The sequence below is a fragment of the Bison bison genome, unplaced genomic scaffold, assembly GCF_000754665.1.
Source record: "Bison bison bison isolate TAMUID 2011002044 unplaced genomic scaffold, Bison_UMD1.0 scf7180017864108, whole genome shotgun sequence".
NCBI classification, from domain to species: Eukaryota; Metazoa; Chordata; class Mammalia; order Artiodactyla; family Bovidae; genus Bison; species Bison bison.
The window spans coordinates 7,661,634-7,682,190 of NW_011494680.1; the positions used below are offsets into that span (position 1 = coordinate 7,661,634).

Below are 20,557 nucleotides of genomic sequence, written 5' to 3' on the forward strand. Positions count from 1 at the left end.
TCCTGGTGGCATGGGCTCCGGCTTCGGAGACTGGGTTGCCTCACCTGTACACCTGTTCCCAGCCCTTGTTAATATTCCTTCTACGTATAGAGCAATAGGCCTCAGGGAATATTTCCAGGGGAAATTAAAACGTGATTTGTAAGTAACACAAGATCACATACTCGACGGCCTGTGTACAAACCTGGGCTGGGCTCCACTTTCCCTTCCTACATTTTATGTGTTTCTGCCTTTTGCTCCCAAAGAAGAGCACTTCTCTCCCCCAGTCTACCACACCATTTTAATTTTTTTTAAATGCATTACAATTTTCCAAAATTACTTATTTTTTCCCTTTTTTTGTAACATCCCTTGCTAATGAAGTTTTTAAAGACTAATTCAGTCATCTTGGTGATGAATGAAGATTTTCACTCAAGATCTTAAAAATATGACAAATACATGTAAAGCAAATATGTAATATTTTGAGTTACAGTCAAAGCCTGTGGATAGTTTGAGCTGATGAAGAAGCTCTGCTGGAAAAGACTTTTTACTCCGGTTCTGCCTCTATTTTATGTTATTTGTCATAGCTCAGTCACTTACTCTGCCTTTCAAAGTAGTTAACAGCCCAGAGCTCCCACACCTGCCTGGGTTGCAATGAAGAAAGCCACACCACTGGCTCAGGGGGGCGGTCCTGGGCCCTTTGCCACTGACTGGCCAGGTGATCAGAGTCAGTTGAGAGGTATATGTGACTCACAGATCTCCTCTCAACTCAAGCAGAAAATCTAAACCCAGACAGCCATCACCAAGCAGGCCCTAACAATTAGTCTTGCGTCAACACAGTGTGTTCACAGGCTGTAGGCCATGTACCCACCACTGCCCACCTGCCCACACTCTGCGCTTGAGCAGGACTCACCCCATGTGTCCCTGTCCATCAGAATTCAGGAAAAGAGGAAGAACACTCATATCTCCGACCTTCCCACCCTCACTCACCACCAACTCTCTGTAAAGGGGGCTGCTGCTGCTGCTGCTACTAAGTCGCTTCAGTCGTGTCCAACTCTGTGCGATCCCACAGACGGCAGCCCACCAGGCTCCACTGTCCCTGGGATTCTCCAGGCAAGAACACTGGATTGGGTTGCCATTTCCTTCTCCATGTAAAGAGGGAACTTATATATTAATATTGAATCGTTGGCCCCTAAGCCTCATTCCCTTCAGTCCCAGGCCATTGATACTGGCTGATGTCTTTGCATGTTTTAATTTCATTGTAACTGCAGAGGGAAGGTGGGAGAGGGGAATGGATAGGGAGGGCCTCCAGGGAGCTGCTAGATCCTGGAACAACCCTGGAACCCCAGAGTGCCCCGTCCCTCCACATCCGAGGACCACCTCCAACAGGAAGGTAGCCAGGATGCTGAGCTAAAGGCAGGCTTGTCCCTCCTGACACATTTTTGGAGGAAGGATATTAGGAACTACTGAAATTATTTTTACTCATTGTGAAAAAAACGACATGTACTTTAAAGAACCGTTTTAATGACAGGGTTAGCATTTTTACTGGATCACACATGCGTGCACCTGCACACTTCAGTACATTCACACAAACCCAAGAGCCACGCAAAGTCGTGAATGATAGCAGCAGCTGGCACACATTTTTTTTTTTACTATTCTCTCTCAAAAACATAGTCTCCATTATTTATAGATAATAATGTGTGTTATTCGCCTTCCCTCCAGAAAATTAAGAGAGTTAACCAAAATTCATGATTGATACAGCCATTCCTGAATAGGGAATAAGAGAGGCATTCACACTGATGGAAAATAGAACCTTTAGAAACAGAATGAGGTCCAGACATTTCTCATTTGAAAGAACATTTTAAAACCTCATCATGTCAATGTAACATCGTAATGTCTTTGAAGAGAACTTTCAAATCTGATTTATTCATGTAAACCCACAGAACCTAGCAGCATTAGCTAGTGGAGACGGGCTAAACAAATGAATAAAATACCCCCCAAAGTCCCACTATCTCAGATCAGATATTCGATAAATTCCAGACTGTTGTTGTTTAGTCGCTTAGTCGTGTCAGACTATTTTGTGACCCCGTGGACTGCAGCCCGCCAGGCTCTTCTGTCCGTGGGATTCTCCAGGCAAGAATACTGGAGTGGGTTGCCATGCCCTCCTCCAGGGGATCTTCCCAACCCCGGGATTGAACCTGCATCTCCTGCATTGTCAGGCAGATTCTTTATCCCTGAGGTATGAGGGAAACCAGACTTCAGGTGTCCATGTGTTAACTTTACTTTCTTAATAATATTTTTTTTTTCTGGGTTGAAGAACATATTTCTTTCAGAGGATCCAACTTCTACTGTATTTTTAAAAGAACAGTGGTTTGTGTCACTAGAGGGAGACACCGTTTACCAAAACGCTATTATCAGGCTGAACTGAAATCTGTCCAATTCCTAAGACTAAAACACCAAAAAGTAATGCTACCGTATATTGTAACAAATGTGCACCATTTTGTGAATTTAACAAGTTCATACCTAGAATTAGTGAACAGATAGGTTAAGTTTTCCTTTCTCAAATAATATTGAAACTGTGAAAAGAAGGTATGAAATGGAAATTGCCAAACTTTAGACAATTAGTAAAATGCAAATAGGGTGAGAGTGAAATACCAGGATTTTTCAACTCTCTCGTAACTATCTCCCCGGCAATAAAAATCAGTACAGAAAGGCGCTGCCTCTGTGAACAACTGCTTTTCCACTGAGAACATGAATTAATCTAAATCTCTCTCCCAAGTAAAGAATACAAAGCCAAATGCTATATTCACATCACCATGCAGAAGGCAAGACCCAAAACTGAGCTCTTGCTGTAGAAGCAACAGGTCAGATTTCCAGTTTTTAACCAAACAAGCAACATCGTGTGTGTGTGTGTGTGTGTGTGTGTGTGTGCGCACGTGAGCATGTGCATGTGCATATATACAAGGTGTTATGTATAAATCACAGTTCAGAAAGATGCAGAAAATGTGATCAGGACTTCCCTGGTGGTCCAGTGGCTAAGACTCCATGCTTCCACTGCAGGGGGCATGGGTTTGATCCCTGGTTGAGGAACTAAGATCCCACATGCCTCACGGTGTGCATAAATTTTTAAAAAAAAAATTTTTTTTAGAGAAAATGTGGTTTGTTTCCAACAGATGGATGTATTTTGTTTTGCTTTCTTTTGTATTTGTGGGCAACTTAATTCACTTATGTTTCCCACCCAACCCCTGAAGATACTAAGTGTTTAACATCTGTTCCAAAAGTTAGGGTTGGGAGCCATCCAGTGTAAGCAACATCAACTTACAAAAGGCAGCAGGTTCTAGTTACAAAGCGAGAGCAAACTGAAGCCCAGCACCCAGGTGAGCAGTGGTTTAAATCTTAAAGTAAATTAATTAATTCTCACTAGAGGAGCCTCCCCGCCTTCCTTTTTCCTTGTGGACGCTCTATTCCTATCCCTCTCTCACCACTTTCTGTATATTTTTCTACTTTCCCAAGACTGGTTCTATCCTCTTTCTCCAAATCTTTCTGTTTTCACTACCCTATCTGTATTTATTGAATGATTTTTTTTTTATCTTGGTATTTGTTCTACTTTTTGACACAACATTTTATTCCCTGTCGTCTGTTTTAAAATAATATTGGTTGGGCATTTAATGTGCCACATTTATAAACTAATTTTATCTCCTCTTACACCTGTCACATCAGTTGATTCTTTCCTTTCTCAGTCAATGCTCTTCAACAAAAACAATCCCTCCTCTCCACACCTTCTCCTCCAGACTCCTATGATGACGTGTGACATTCAGCTCTCCCGGTCCTCGTGGCTGCAATCACCGTTTTCCAGGCCACTGTGTTTTCCGAGAAGTCCCAGAGAGGAAGACGAGGGTCTGAGGGGAGGCCGTGACGCAGTTGCTCTCTGTGTCACTGCCACTGCCTGGAGTGTCACTGGGTCCCAGGATCCTATGGGAAAGAACTCAGGATGGAAGCCGGAAGCCAAGCCATCACGTGAGTGTCAGACCTGGAAATGAAGCGCCCCCAGTGAGAGAGCACTGGTGCCCAGAGCAAAGTTCCAGGGACCGGGAGGGGGCGCCAGGCTCTGCTGCCCTGGAGCAGCACCCCCTGCACCCAGCCCTTCCACACTTCCCCACACAGCACAACACAGCCTCTGACAGACACGCATCTTCCCAGAAGCCATCGTTACAAAGTCAGATTTGCCCCTGTGTCATGTGTCCAAGAATAATGCCCCCGCCCTTAACGTCATTCACAGCTTATCTTAGTTCGTGATCACACAGCATCATAAAAGTACATTGGAATGAATTGAGAGAATACCACTGACACATATATATTACTACATGCAAAATAGAGAGCCAGTGGGAATTTGCTGCATGACGCAGGGCGCTCAACCCCGCCCTCTGTGACCGCCTAGAAAGGTGGAATGCGGTGAGAGGGAGGGTCAGCCATATGTGTACCTGTGGCTGATTCATGCTGATGTCTTGCAGAAACCAACACAATATTGTAAAGCAATTATCCTCCAATTTAAAATAAATAATTTTTTTAAAATACACCAGAAAGTACATTCAGCGCTGATGACTACCTAGCCTGAGCCTTAGTCCCACCTCCTAGTCCCTCACAGGGAGTGCCTGCTGCCTGGGCCCTAACCCTCAGGGACTGATCTGAGGGGGCGTGGACTCCCCTTCCCGGGTTATTTCTCGAGTATTTGAAACCTTCTGCTCTGACTGTAAAACCAACATCTAACAGCACAGTTCTCTGCACTCCAGACCAGTGTTTTGTCAGGTTTGGCTCTAAAGAAAACACTATCAATCAATCAGTCAAAATGGTAAGTGCTGATATTTTAGCAAATGCAAAAAAAACAAACTTTACCTGTGTATTAAAAACCCAATTTATTTATAAAACTATGGTGAGGACTTCCCTGGCGGTGCAGTGGTTGGGACTCCATGCTTCTATCCAATGCAGGGGCTGCAGGTTTGACCCCAGATCGGGGAACTAAGATCCCACATCTGTGGCACAGCCAAATTTAAAAAAAAAAAAAAAAAAGATAAATGGGGGGGAATCAACTGGAGCATTTTTTTAAATAATTAAAATAAAAAGCTATGATGGCCTGATATGAAAAGCCCCGCCTCCTTTATGAGTTTAATTATGACAATGTACTTTCGGCAGAGTGAGAGAAAATAATACATCCATGTGGGACAACTCCCTTTCTTCCCTGGGAAATGTTCCAAGTGAGATGTCATAAGCCAGATGTTTTCCTCCAGATGTTTTTGGAGATGGCCAATGTACATTTAGCCCTAGTGTTAAACTGCAGACGGGGATTTAAAAACATAAAATAGCTCTTTTATGACGCATTTGAATTAATTTCTTTTAGCATTTAGAATAAAGGAAGAACAGATGGTGAAGACTTACTTAAGTGAGAGCTATGAAAATGATCTTAAACAGAAAGAGGGTTTTCCAGAAGGGGGCTTCATGAGCCATAAGAGTTTAAGCAAAGTTTTCAAATGACCCATATAGTGAGGAAATCTTTATTATCACAATTAGTCCATGGACTAACAGATATATAATAAATACATTCCAAATTCTCATATTGTGTTAGAAAACTAAAAATGGTGAAATGTCACTGAGAGAGTAGCTGAAGAAATATTGACACAATTGCATATTATTTTCTTAAAAATTTGACTCACTTTATAATGGCTCAAAGTTTGAAATCTCCAATTATTAGTCATCATTTATATGTAATGTGTATATGTTTTACAGTCATAGATAGAAAAGTAACACATAAAATTAGTATAATAATGTTATTTATAACTTCTAGGTTTTTTAAATTGTATCTTTATTTTATTTTCATTTTTTACTTTTTGGCTGTGCCACTCAGTTTGTGGGATCTTATTTCTCCTGAACAGGGATAGAATATGTACCCTCTGCAGTGAAAGCGTGGAGTCTTAACGACTGGACCACTAGGGAAATCCTGAATTCTAGGTTTTAAATTACCCATTTCTTTTCTTTATATGGCATTTTTTACTAGAAGATGGTAGCCAACTCACATAGTTTCCATTGAAACAATGATTTCTACCTCCAGATACAGCTGACTGATTTCTTTAAACCTATTTAAAAAATCATCTTTGTGTGTATGTACATAGTATAACGTACCTACAGTCACATATTACTACAATCCATACACACCAGGGTCTTGCTGAATGAGTAAGCCTGCAGCTGTTCAACTTCCAGGGCCGAGTCCGTAATTTTGGATTCTGACAATAGCTCTCATCTTATTGATAACTCCCAGTGAGCAATGACTGTTAGAGATGGTGATGGAGCCAGAGTCTGATGAAAGGGCTGGGCTGGCCTTGTGATAATAGCCGAGGCATAAAGTTTAAACCTCTTCATTGCGGGGCTGACACCAATTACATCTCAAGACAAATAGCACCCTTCACTCAAACACCTGGTACCAAATGTGGCCACTTCAAATTTCTCCCTCCTGGGAGCCTGTAATCATTTGGGGACCATCCGGACAATAGGCATTAATTGCCGGCCTCGTGTTTGATAAGCTGGACCTGTCTGAAATGGAGCAAATTATTTTTTTAAATGCTTTGGTTTATGGAGCATGATTTTTAATAGCACTTCCCTTAACTCGTGATTTGCACAGATTTTTTTTTTTTAATGATGCCACAAGCCAAGGTGGAGATGATGCACATGATGGGCGGTTGATGCAAAATGCAGCGTGCTCTGTAATCACACCTGAACGTCCTGCGTAGATCAAAATAGAGTGATTTTTCAAAGGTGATAAAATCACTCAAAACATGAGGAATTGCCATGTGGCACTAACATGGAGCATCTGAGCACTGGAAGATGACTCTGCACTAAAAGTATAGAGAACCATTTTAATTCAGAATTCTGGAAGGAAAGACCAAGGTCACTTATCTCAAGTTGTATGTGAGATAAATAACACACCTCTCGGATCAGACTGCTGGAGGTCGGACTCAGGTTCTGGGTGCCCATGCTCAGGGTTCTCGTCGGAGACAGAGTCCTAACAGCACCGCTTTCGAATGAGTTAATAAGTGTGAGGACCCTGATGCCACATTTGGGCCATAGGAACATCCAACCCGTATTTTATCATTAGGATTACGGATGGAAATCTGGCTCAGGTAACAGCGTGCCTTTAACTGAGTGAAGCACATTATTTGTCTCTAACGAAGCACTGGGACTTTGAAAGGATTGATTTCAAAGTCATATGTTTATCAATCAAAGACCTCCTCTGTACCATACCCTGGACTAAGCACCTGTTTCTGTTCTCAACACGTTTAGAGTCTAAATCCTTTTTAAGATGAGAAGTTCCGTGCCATGGACTGAAAACTATGTCATTCTCCCCAAAGTTCACACGATATTTGAAGGTGGGGCTGCTGGGAGACGATTAGGTGAGCTCATGAGCGTAGGTCCTCATGAGGGGATTAGCATCCTTATAAACAGAGAAAGAGACAGGGAACACCTTCTAATCAGTATGGTATTGGTGTAAAAAGGGACACACAGAACAATGGAATGGAACAGACAGTGCAAATACACACTACATATTATATTATTAGTTGACATATACAGTCAGCTAATCTTTGGCAAATCTGTCAAGAATACACAATGAGAAAAGGTGACTCTAATAAATGATGTCAGGAAAATTGGATATTCACATGCAAAACAATTAAAGTAAACCCTACAGCATATTAAAGCACAGACATCACTTTGCCAACAAAGGTGGTGTAGTCAAAGCAATGATTTTTCCACATGTGTGAATGTGAGACTTGGACCATAAATAAGGCTGAGCACTGAAGAATTGATGCTTTCAAATTGTGGTGCTGGAGAAGACTCTTGAGAATCCCTTGGACAGCAAGGAGATCAAACCAGTCAATTCTAAAGAAAATAAATCCTGAATATTCATCAGAAGAACTGATACTGAAGCTCAAGCTCCAATACTTTGGCCACCTGATGGGAAGACTTAACTCATTGGAAAAGACCCTGATGCTGGGAAAGATTGAAGGCAAGAGGAGAATGGGGCAACAGAGGTTGGACAGTATCACCAATTCAATGGGCATGAGTTTGAGCAAACTCTGGGAGATATCAAAGGACAGGGAAGCCTGGCATACTGCAGTCCATGGGGTTGCAAAGAGTCAGACACGACTTAGTAACTGATTAACAACAGACCCTTGTCTTATACAAAAATCAACTCAAAATAAAAGATTTAAATGTAAGACCTGAAATTGTATAACCCTTATTAAAAAACAAAAGATAAATCTTGCAATTTGTCTTCTCAGTTGGTGATTTTTTGGACTCAACACCAAAACTACAGACAAAAGCAAAAATAAACAAGTGGGACAACATCAAATTAAAAGGCTATCTCACTTATCGTAATATCCTCCAAGTTTATCCATATTGTCACAAATGGCAGAATTTCCTTTGCCCCGCAAAGGAAACAATCAATAAAGTGAATAGACCACACACAGAGTGGATGAAAATATTTACAAGTTATGTATGAGATAAGGTGTTAACATCCAAAACATGTACAGAACTCACTAACTCAATAGCAAAAATAAATAATAACCTGATTTTAAAATGGGTAAATGATCTGAAGGGACAATTTTGCAAAGAAAACATGTAAATGGCCAACAGGTACGTGAAAAGATGCTCAGCATCACTAGTCATCAGGGAAATGCAAATCAAAACCACGATGAGATGTCACCTCCCATCTGTTGGAATTACTGTTATCAAAAACCAAGAGGTGAAAGTCTTGGTGATGATGTGAAGAAAAGGAGCCCTTGTGCACTGCTGGTGGGAATGTAAATTGTCCGCAGCCACTATGGAAAACAGTGTGGAGGTTCCTTAGAAAATTAAAAAATAGAACTACCACATGATCCAGAAATTCCACCTCTTGTTCTGTATTCAATGGAAATGAAACCAGTATCTTAAAGAGATAAGGGCGCTCCTATGTTCACTGCAGTGTTATCCACAGAACTCAAGACAAGGAAACAACAAGGAATGAATGGATTACAAATGTGATATATATACATACACAATGGAATCTTATTCAGCCTTAAAAGAAAGGAAATCGGCCGTTTGTGATAACATGGATGAACCTGGAGGACATTACGATAAGTAAAATAAGCCATGCACAGATAGACAAATTCTGCATGGTCTTAAGTATTTGTGGAGTCTAAAAACTTGAACCCATAGTAACAGAGAGTAACAGAGCTACCAGAGGCTGGGGTTGGGGAAATGGAGAGATGTTGGTCAAAGGGCCCATTTAGTTATATGATGAGGAACTCTGGAGGCCTAGTGTACAGCCTGGGGACTAGAGCTAATATATAGTTAATATATAGCTGAACAGTGCTAGCACAGAAGATCCCAAGAGTTCTCACCCCAGGAGAGAAAACAAGGTAACTACTTGAGGTGATGAATATGTTAATTAACTTGATGGTGAAATCATTCTACAATGTATACATATATCAAAATGTCATGTTGTACACCTTATATATACACAGTTATATCAATAAATATGGGGGGCAGAATTATCAGACATAAAAGGAACAGGGATAAAGAGATGAAAGAGAAGAACAGATTCAGAAATGTCAGAGATGAAGCCATTAGCAGATAAAAACACTGAAGTAGCTATTTAAAATGTTTCTTATATTCAACAATCTAGAGGGAAACAGGAACATAATTTAGTGAGAAAAGGAAGAGATACAGAAGTCCCATGTAGAATTTCTGGTGGTCAAAAAACACCAAATCTGAAACGAAAAATACACCAGGTGGATATAAAGGATACCGCTGTGATCATTTCTCAGTGTATCATTCTAACCATTAAATACAAGTCATTGGACCCTCTTTGTTCATAAACACAAAAACTCTCCAGTGACTCCACAAACAAACAAACAAAAAAGCACGCTATTAATGATACTTTCCTGGTGGCTCAGAGGTTAAAGCGTCTGCCTGGAATGCGGGAGACCAGGTTCAATCCCTGGGTCAGGAAGATCCCCTGGAGAAGGAAATGGCAACCTACTCCAGTACTCTTGCCTGGAGAATCCCATGGATGGAGGAGCCTGGTAGGCCATTGTCCATGGGATCACAAAGAGTCAGACACAACTGAGCCACTTCACTTCACTTCAATGATATTTTCAGGCTGGACCATTGGACCCACTCCTATGCCAGCAACCCTAGTCACCCTCCAAGGTCACAGATAGGGATGCTACAAAGATCGAGACACACTTGCCGATGCATGTCAGAATCCACGAGTTTAATTAAAGTTATGATGTGAGCAAAGAGTGTCCATTAGACAAGAAAAATTTGGTTTTGGCAAGTGATATTTGCATCATTTTACTTAATTAGATCAGTACTTTTAAAACAATTTGTAAAGCATAGGATTAAAAGTCCGAGTTTCAAAGGATTTAACAGAAGCCACAATTAGGGCCTCCAACAAATTATCTGCAAGAAATTGTAGGTGGAAAATAGCAATTAGCAGAAAAAAGTTTAATGGAGACCATGTCTATCCATTGAATAGCATATTTACTATGGCTTGGCTTGAATCTCGGATAACTTAACCTTCGCCAAATTTCTCAAAGTGGAAGCAAACTGCCCCTCTTGTTTATTTCAGAACTAGATTTCAAATAAAAATTAATCCCAGGTGCAAAAATATTGTGTCATTTTGGCTTTGAGAGGAAAACAACAGAGAGGCTGGTAAAGCTGAATCCCGCCCTGCTTCTCATCCTCACACTTTAGAGAAGTCAACACAGGACTTCCCTGTGGTCCACTGGTTAAAAGTCCACCTTGCAATGCAGGGGATGCCAGCTCTATTCCTGGTCGGGAAACTAAGATCCCACTTACCCTAGAGCAACTAAGCCCGTGTGCCACAACTCCTGAGCCCACACGACAACTAGAAAGCCCATGTGCCGCAACGAAAGATCCAGCATGACACAGCTAATACCTGACAGCCAAATAAATAAATAAATATTTTTTAAATTCAGTTCAGTTCAGTCGTTCAATCATGTCCAACTCTTTGCAACCACACTGACTGCAGCACACCAGGCTTCCCTGTCCATCACCAACTCCTGGAGCTCAAACTCATGTCCACTGAGTCGGTAATAAAGTGTTTTTTTAAATATTTTATTTTAAAAAGTCAACACAACCCCTTGATATATGGAATCAGTCAAAAGCTACACTGATCAGGGAACTACTTGTGGTTAAAGTTATAATTCCAAAGTCCACCAAAAATGAATTATTTGATTAACTGGCTTAATCAGTAACCTTGACCGTTCCTCTTCCTAAAAAAGACAAGAAATATTTGCAGGGAAAATAATTCTGTGGAGGAGGTGATTTTTTTAAATTTTACTTGGAAATAAAGAATATTCTCTGGTTTGTACCAGAACTTGTTTCAGAGGCTTTCAGAAGACGGGGGAGCAGCCTTACCATTTCAAGCAGCTTCTTACCTCACCTTCCTCTCATGCATCGCACAGGCTTTTACTGATTAACTGATGAATGTTGTTCATAAGACCCTGCTATGCTAAGTCACTTTAGTCGTGTCCGACTCTGTGGGACCCCATAGACAGCAGCCCACCAGGCTCCCCCGTCCCTGGGATTCTCCAGGCAAGAACACTGGAGTGGGTTGCCATTTCCTTCTCCAATGCATGAAACTGAAAAGTGAAAGTGAAGCTGCTCAGTCTTGTCTGACTCTTAACGACCCCATGGACTGTGGCCCACCAGGCTCCTCCGTCCATGGGATTTTCCAGGCAAGAGTACTGGAGTGGGATGCCATTGCCTTCTCCGCATAAGACCCTCAGATGCTCCCAAATCCTGGTGTCTCTCCTGATTCAGAGCAAGAGTGAAAGGGCTCAGTCAGCACAATGCATCGCCATTAAAAAAATAATAATGTGCACGTCTCTGTTTTTTCCTACTGCTGTTCCCTTGCTCACTGCCTCCCAGATGATAGATCCAAAGAGTAGTCACTGTAGACCCTAACACAGAAGTTCTCTTCCTCCAAGTGTCAAGTGTAAAACCGATGAACTATTAATATAATGAGGAACCTTAAATCAAAACTGAAACCAACTCATGTCTCCTGAGATGAGGACTGGAGCAAACCCTACAATGCCCACCACTTTCCAGGACTATAAAGCTGTTTGGGGGGCACATTCTTTATGCCCACCTAGTCTCTTTAGAATAAAAGCCCCTTGTGGGCTCCTCCGGGTGTGTGGGGCAGCAGGAGATGCAGAGTCACCATCGTTCCTTGTGAACAGCCTGGCCCAAGGCTGCTGTGTGGTTGTTAGTCTCATAAGAGCCCACAGGACGTGCACGTCCTATGAGTCATATTGAAGACAATTTTCCAGGCAAATGAATGTGAGGTCCAAATGTATTTATTAACCACATGGAAATGTCAGGCAGGAAAAAGCATTTAAGATCATATTTTTGAATATGTCTACACTTTACATCTTGGCTGAATATCTCTACTGGAGTAATTGATTGACATTTTTCCCTGAATAAGCCCAGTTCTCACTCTTGATCCAGACACCCATCCTCCCTGAGTTTTCCTCATTCCAGGAAAAGTAATTCCACTATCCTAAACCTTTCCTGTCATCTTTGTTTTATCTCCCTTAAACCTCAACCCAAGGCATCAGCAAACCCCACCAGCTCTGCCTCCCTCCTCCACCCTGCCTGCGCCCCCACCCCCCTCCCCAAGAGGAGCCATGGTCTCTACCTGCAGCAGCGTGGATGCTGTTCACAGGAAGCCATCCTACAAGTTCCCAAGTCTTATGCTGCAGGCCCACTAGCCTCCTGGAGGGAACTCATCTCCCCAGCGCCCCCTGATCCCACCCTCCCCTCCTTGGCGGGAGAGAGCTGGGGCCACTGGGATAAAGAACTTACTCCAGCCACAGGGACCTCTGGGAGTGGGAGCTTGCTGACATGTTTGAGAAATTAAAAATAAAACTACCACCTTATCAGCAAGTCCACTTCTGGGTATTTATCTAAAGGAAACAAAATCACTACATTGAAGAGATGCCCATGTTTATCACAGCATTATTTATAATAGCCAAGGCATGGAAACAACATCAAGGTCCACAGATGAATGAATGGATAAAGGAAATGTGATCCATGTAAGCAGTGGAATATTACTCAGCCATCAAAAGAAGGAAATCCTGCCAACATGAATGGATCTTGACGACATCAGGCTAAGTGAAATAAATCAGAAGACAAATACCATTTTATTTTGCTCATATGTGGAATCTAAGAGATCAGATTTGTGATAACCATAGGTGGGATGTGAGTTTTGAATGAAAGTGTTCAAAAGGCATCAACTTGCAAGGTAATTATAAGATAAAAAGATAGTGAAGGACCGAGAAGCCTGGCATGCTGCAGTTACTGGGGTTGCAAAGAGTGAAATGACTCAGTGACTGAACAAGGTAAATAAGTCCTCGAGAGGTAATATACAACATGAGGACCATGGTTAACACTGCTATGTGGGTACATCTGAATGCCGCTAAGAGAATAAATCCTAAAAGTTCTCAACACAAGAGAAAAACATCTCTGGGTAACTATATGAGGTAATGGATGTTCTCTAGAGCTGTTGTGGTCATCATTGCACTCAATGGCAACCCACTCCAGTACTCTTGCCTGGAAAATCCCATGGACGGAGGAGCCTGGTAGGCTGCAATCCATGGGGTCACTAAGAGTCGGACACGACTGAGCGACTTCACTTTCACTTTTCACTTTCATGCACTGGAGGAGGAAATGGCAACCCACTCCAGTGTTCTTGCCTGGAGAATCCCAGGGAAGGCGGGGCCTGGTGGGCTGCCGTCTATGGGGTCGCACAGAGTCGGACACGACTGAAGCGACTTAGCAGCAGCAGCAGTATGTCAAGCCATTATGCTATGCACCTTAAACTTATACAGTGCTGCATGTCAGTTATAGCTCAATAAAATTAAAGTTAAAAAGACATGGCTAGAAACTTGGTAAATCAGGGGAGGGAGAGAAGTCAGAGAATAGAGGAGGGCAAGTCATACTGGACCATGTTCCTTCTAAGGAACTGGAGCATGACTGAAGTTTGAGCAGAGAGACATTGGATCTGATTGTCATTTGGTTGCAGGAGTCACTCTGGCTTCGGTCGGTACAGCCCACCCAGGAGGCAGAGGTGGGTGGGAGGCCAGAGAGCAGTGACAGTGCCTGGACCAAGTGATGGGACGTGGTGCCTCTGAAGGCAACACTGACCAGCTTCAAGGATGGTTCGGATATTGAGACGTGAGAGAAGAGGGCAGTGAAGAATGACCCCAGACTCTGGCCCTGAGAAACTAGGAGAATGACATGATCACTTACTGGTGTAGCAATCAAACGAGGACAAAATTTTGGAGAGAACAATTAGACATCAGAAGCTCAGTGTTGGACCTGCTAACTGTAAGATATCTCTCATCACTGTCATCCAAATAGAAATATCACAGTGGATGTTGGATGCATGAACCTAGAGTTTAGGAGAAGGTTCAGGCTGTAAACATAAACTTAGGAGCTAAGGATCTATAGATGATATTTCAAGCCATGAGATGAGACAAGATCCTCAAAAGATTTAAGGTCGATGAAAAAGAGAGTGATCACCAGTGCTGTTTTTCTGATAGAAATATGAAGGACCGGGAATAGACCATTGCAGTTGTTCAGACGGAGGTCATCTGTGTGGTTCTGTGTAGCTGTCAAAAAATAGGAAACCAGCATGAGGGTCCCCATGGGTGAGGACGGAGCCTCAGGGATGAGGCAGAAGAGGGCAGGGTCAATATCTGGCGGGCACTCCAGCTTCCAGCCTTAGGGCATGTTGTGGAAGGGAAGAAAGGACCCAGAGGGATGACATGACTGGAATTCCACTTTGGAACAACAGCCTGGTGACAATACAGAATTGGAAAGCTGCAGTATGGATAACAAATGTTTACAGACCAATAGTTGGAAGTTATTGACATTTTTGAGTATATTCAAATAAATCAGAGAAAGTCACTTTCTAAGTCCTGGTCTTATTCCACTTCCTTCCCATACTGACTCCTTCTTAGTTAGCATTTCATTCCAGACAAAGATAAATTGCCCCAGAACTACAAAGATGCCCAAGATCAAGCAGGATGACTTTGTGTTCGCAGAGTCCAAATTTTATTCGTCTCCAGAAAAATATATTCCCAAAGCATCTGATCATTTTGATCAACTTGGGAAAATATTGACTCTATTTCTCAAAGAGCAAGCCAGGGATAAATTTTGTCCTTTAACTAAAAAATAAAATCTAAATTTTTAATCTCGGATCAGTTTGTCCTTGTGCATACACAAACATTTCTTTCCTTTCTAAATAGAATACCATTTCGCTGAAACTCACAGTGGTCTTAAGAACTGCTGTTAATTCTAAACTACTAAAGCAATTAATAATTACTTATATTAGGGCTATAAAAATGTGGCAAAACTCTATGCATTGAAGAGTTACATGTCAATTGAAATAAGCCATCTTTACTGAAATCTTAACAAAACTTAGTAATGTCCTTACTCGACTCACAGAACAACCGTCAACTTTGCTCTCAAAGCAATTTAATAGATATTACTTCATCCTCAAAATCACTTTGTGAAGAAGATAGTTGATCTGTTCCTTTATTTTCAGGGACAGTGAGAGGAAGCAGAAGCAATTCTCCACGTAACTGATTTGCTCAAAGATTATTTGCCCAAAATTGTGCTTCTTGAATTTCAAGATGTAGAGCGTCAAGAACTGCAACTCAGCCAGGCACCAGCGCAAAGCCACACAAGGAAGAAGGAGAGATGCTGAAATGTATCAGGGCCACCCCCAAAGGGGCAAAACCCTCCCTCCACAAAACCCTGTATTTTCACTGAAGGGTTTTATCCTGCACTTGGATCACCATCTCTGTGGTCCATCCAGTCGCCCCCTCCCGTTCCCGACACATGCCGGGTTGACTAAGAACACATGGAGACTGTCCCTCCTCAGTGAGAAAAGAGAATCTGGCTAGACCCACTGGTTCCATCGATTAAAGAAGATAGTCAATGGGCCAAAGAGCAGAAATTTGAAGGTGCAGATGCGTATGTTTTGCAGAGAAAATAAGGCAGCTTGTGAAATTGTGAAAAACACCCACTCCATCACCATGTATAAATATGGTTACGTGAGGCACCCGAGATCAGGTAGGATGATGTCATGGTTACATGAGGTATTGAGATCAGGTGGAATGACGTCATGGTTACGTGAAGCGTCTGAGACCAAGTGGGAAGCTATCATGGTTTTGTTTTGTTTTTTTTCGATTAATAACTTCTTTATTCTGGAAAAGCAAATGAAAGTCATATTCATATAAACACTGACATTACAAAGTACAGGGAGAAGGGGGTGGGGGAGAATGGAACAGAAACCTCTACAAATCTTGCTAATATTAATACTCTCTGACCAAACAAGACCATAATGCTTTGTCCCCTATTCAATCACTTACATAATAAACCACAAATAAAATCTCTGGAAGATACACTGCTCTTCTTTGAGACAGCAGGGAACAAGGACTGGAAGTTGGGGTAGGAGGCTTTATTCTTTTGGCAGATCCTCTCAGTCATTATAGATATTGCTGCACTGTTAATAAAAAATATATGCTTCTCCGTAAAGCATTAAAAAAAAAAAATCCAAGGATGAGATGGCTGAGGTCTCAGCTCAAGTATCTCCGAATACATTGCTGTCCATCCCCTGAGCTTTCCATGCGTTATTTCTTGGTTGTTTTCCAGATCAACGCCATTCTCTGTTTGTGAGCTTCTGTAGTGCAAGCTTTTTTGTAGGGTCGGATTTCTTCAGAGCCAAACCCTGGGATCCACATGTTCCACTGGCGTTCTAGATGCAACTGGACATTTTTCACCTCCAGGGTGCTGGACTTGCGATGCCGAGCAAGCTGGCAGGCAGCTGTCACCACACTCTCAATAAAATCATCAGCAATCTGCAGCAGCATCTCCTCCACATCTTCATCCAATTGCTCATTAGGATCTACTTCTCTTACTAAGTCCTGTAACTTCTTCTTGGTCAATACCTGGTTGTTTTCAGGGCTGAGACGCCCTCCTGTCCCAGGAGTGCCTGGGATCTTTACCACTGCAGTGCTACTGGCCATGGAGCCTTGTGGAGGGGTGCTCGCTGGTTCCGGTTTTATTGATGAGAAATTGGACAGGTTGATTAGGGCTGAGGGACCAAACTGGTTCATAATCTGTCTTGCTTTGGACTTCAGCTCATAGAGCTTATCGAGATCTTGTTTCTTTTTGGAGCTATGAGGACCAAGGCCAATCAACACTGTGGGTCTGGGTCCTGACTCCTTCCTCCCGCTCTTCTTCCTCAACTGCCAGGGCCCAAGACTCACAGGCAGCAGTGTCTATCTCCCCATGATATGCGGAGACTGCCCCAGTGAAGCGTTCATCTCAGCAGCCTGTCCGACTGCTCGGCCCTCCCCCGGAAGCTATCATGGTTATGTAGCCCAAATCTCATTTGTTTCCAAGAAAGAATCTTCCCAAAGCATCTCACAGTTTTGATCAGCTTCAGAAAGTACTGCTCACTTTTCTTAAAGAGAAGTCCTTTCTTTTTTGTCCCCTCTGGCAGCTTCTCATTTACCTCAGATGAAGTTGCCCATATTTAGCAAATAATGATACAGGACACCAGTTCAATATGAATTTCAGATAATCAATAAATTTTTTAAAGATGTCTCAGATACTTTATGGAACATACTGAATTTAACAAAATGATTATTTGTTTATCTGAAATTCATATTTGATCGGACCTCTTGCCCTTGAGGGCTTCCCTGGGTAAAGAATTTGCCTGCAGTCTTCTACCCCTGGGTCAGGAAGATCCCCTGGAGAAGGGAATGGCAACCCACTCTAGTATTCTTGCCTGGAGAATCCCATGAACAGAAGAACCTGGTGGGCTATAGTCCGTGGGATCGCAGAGTCAGGCATGACTGAGCACAAACACGAGTCGTCACTTGTCCTTGATCTGGTAACGCATAGTCCCAAAGGACCTAAATGACAGCTCACACGGGGGTTGGATAACCCGAGCCCTGAATGCACCCAGACGAAGCTCCCCAGGCTGCAACCCAGCTGAAAGGCCTACCTGAGAAGTACTTGAGTGAATTAGTACATGCATCAAACCTACAGGCATCAGACAGCATTTTTATATGTCTTGTCATTTCTCACAGCCCCTTTCTTATTTCTATCCTGCTGTCCCAGAAGAAAACACCGTTACTCTTCAGGCACCTGCCTCCTGGTTTTATTGTGTTTCGAGCCTTTGGGGGCAGAAACTGCTTGGCAACCAGAAGCTCTTCTGTCTGCTGCACACCAGAAGCCCCAAGTCAAGAGGGTGTTACATTTTACAAGAAGATGCAGAGGCACTCACCTTAGGAAACAGGCCCCAAATCCTGAAGGGCTGTGAGCAGGTTAAATTCCCTATTATCTCCATGTATAGACCTGGAAAGTGGGCAGCAGCCTTGAAATCAGCGTTTCTGAAATTCTGCTGAATGACCACCACTTCCTTCCCGTCCCTTCCCCGGCTCGTTCACATTGCCTAATTCTAGTTCTTCATTGTTTGAAGGTAAATAATCCACGATTGAGATCTATTTCCTGACTTTCCAGCATTAGATTCACCATGAAAAATCAGTAATTTTGCATATTATAATTCCTCCACCTTTCCTCCCATCCCTCCCTAATTTTGGTTAAATAAACCATTATTTTATGTCTATTCAGTTCAGCCTCTCAGTCGTGTCCGACTCTTTGTGACCCCATGGGCTGTGTTTCTTTTAAATAGTTTTATGCTTAAGTCTGTTGTTTGATTAATGAGCCTTAAAGACTAACTTTTGTCTCACCTTTTTGGGGGCCCTTATTGGTTCATATACATTTTAGAATCAATGTTCCTGGTGTCCTCAGGTATCTGCCGGGATTTTATTTGAAACTGAATAGAATGCATAAACTAATTTGGAAAAACTAACATTTCTATCATATTAATTATCCTATACACGAGTATACTATAAATCTTTTTTGAGTCTTTCTAAAGTGTTTTAAAATAGTTTTCAATTTTCCCCCTGAAGACATGATTTGTTCTTTGCTAGGTAATTTTCCATAAACTCTATAGTTTTCTTGCTATTTTAATTAAAAGGACCTCAGCTCCTCATCTAGATGATCAATAGTGGTATGGAGGATCATGATAGAATCTTGTATGTTCATTTGTGTCTGGAAATCTGGCTCAATTTTTACTTGATTTTCCTAAGTAGATCAAGTCAGCAGCAAATAATGGCCATTTTCTCACTTCCTTCCAATCTTTTTATAGCTTGTTTCTTTTCTTGGCCCAATCTTCTGGGAACTCGGTAAACAGTAACAGTAATAAAAAGGTTAAGAAAGAAACAAAACAAAAAAAAAAAGGAAGAGAAAACTGAGAAGAAAGAAGAGTACAGGACATGCTCTGCTCCAGACACTAATCTCAGCACTTTACTTAAATTAATGAGCTTGGTTTTCCAAACCTGGAGATGAAGGTACCACTCTGATTTCCAGTTTAAACAGGAAGAAAATGAGATGCAGAGAATCAAGGAGCTTGCCCCAGGTCTGGTGCTGGCAAGTCCCTTTTCTGGGGACAGAAGACATTGTTATTTTGCTTCCAACATTGAGGAGCCCTTGGACTTTTTAAATTAAGGGTGATTTCTTGTGTATTTGAATGCTCTTTGTGTTGATTTTTTTAAAAAACTTGTCTTCTTTGGAGAAATGTCTATTTAGTTCTTTGGCCCATTTTTTGATTGGGTCATTTATTTTTCTGGAGTACCATTTCATACCAGTCAGAATGGCTGCGATCCAAAAGTCTACAAATAATAAATGCTGGAGAGGGTGTGGAGAAAAGGGAACCCTCTTACACTGTTGGTGGGAATGCAAACTAGTACAGCCACTATGGAGAACAGTGTGGAGATTCCTTAAAAAACTGGAAATAGACTGCCTTATGAACCAGCAATCCCACTGCTGGGCATACACACTGAGGAAACCAGAAGGGAAAGAGACACGTGTACTCCAATGTTCATCGCAGCACTGTTTATAATAGCCAGGACATGGAAGCAACCTAGATGTCCATCAGCAGATGAATGGATAAGAAAGCTGTGGTACATATACACAATGGAGTATTACTCAGCCATTAAAAAGAATACATTTGAATCAGTTCTAATGAGGTGGATGAAACTGGAGCCTATTATACAGAGTGAAGTAAGCCAGAAGGAAAAACACCAATACAGTATACTAATGCATATATATGGAATTTAGAAAGATGGTAACAATAACCCTGTGTACGAGACAGCAAAAGAGACACTGATGTATAGAACAGTCTTATGGACTCTGTGGGAGAGGGAGAGGGTGGGAAGAATTGGGAGAATGGCATTGAAACATGTAAAATATCATGTATGAAACGAGATGCCAGTCCAGGTTCGATGCACGATACTGGATGCTTGGGGCTAGTGCACTGGGAGGACCCAGAGGGATGGTATGGGGAGGGAGGAGGGAGGAGGGTTCAGAATGGGGAACACATGTATAC

General features: G+C 42.1%; 1 protein-coding gene and 1 pseudogene across 3 annotated transcripts in view; both read right to left on the reverse strand.

Annotated features, from left to right (window-relative positions):
* Window positions 1-20,557, reverse strand: part of ST18 (suppression of tumorigenicity 18, zinc finger) — a 267,179-nt gene that overhangs the window by 238,765 nt on the left and 7,857 nt on the right. The gene's annotated exons all lie outside the window — the stretch shown is intronic.
* Window positions 16,299-17,551, reverse strand: LOC104987861 (annotated as a pseudogene).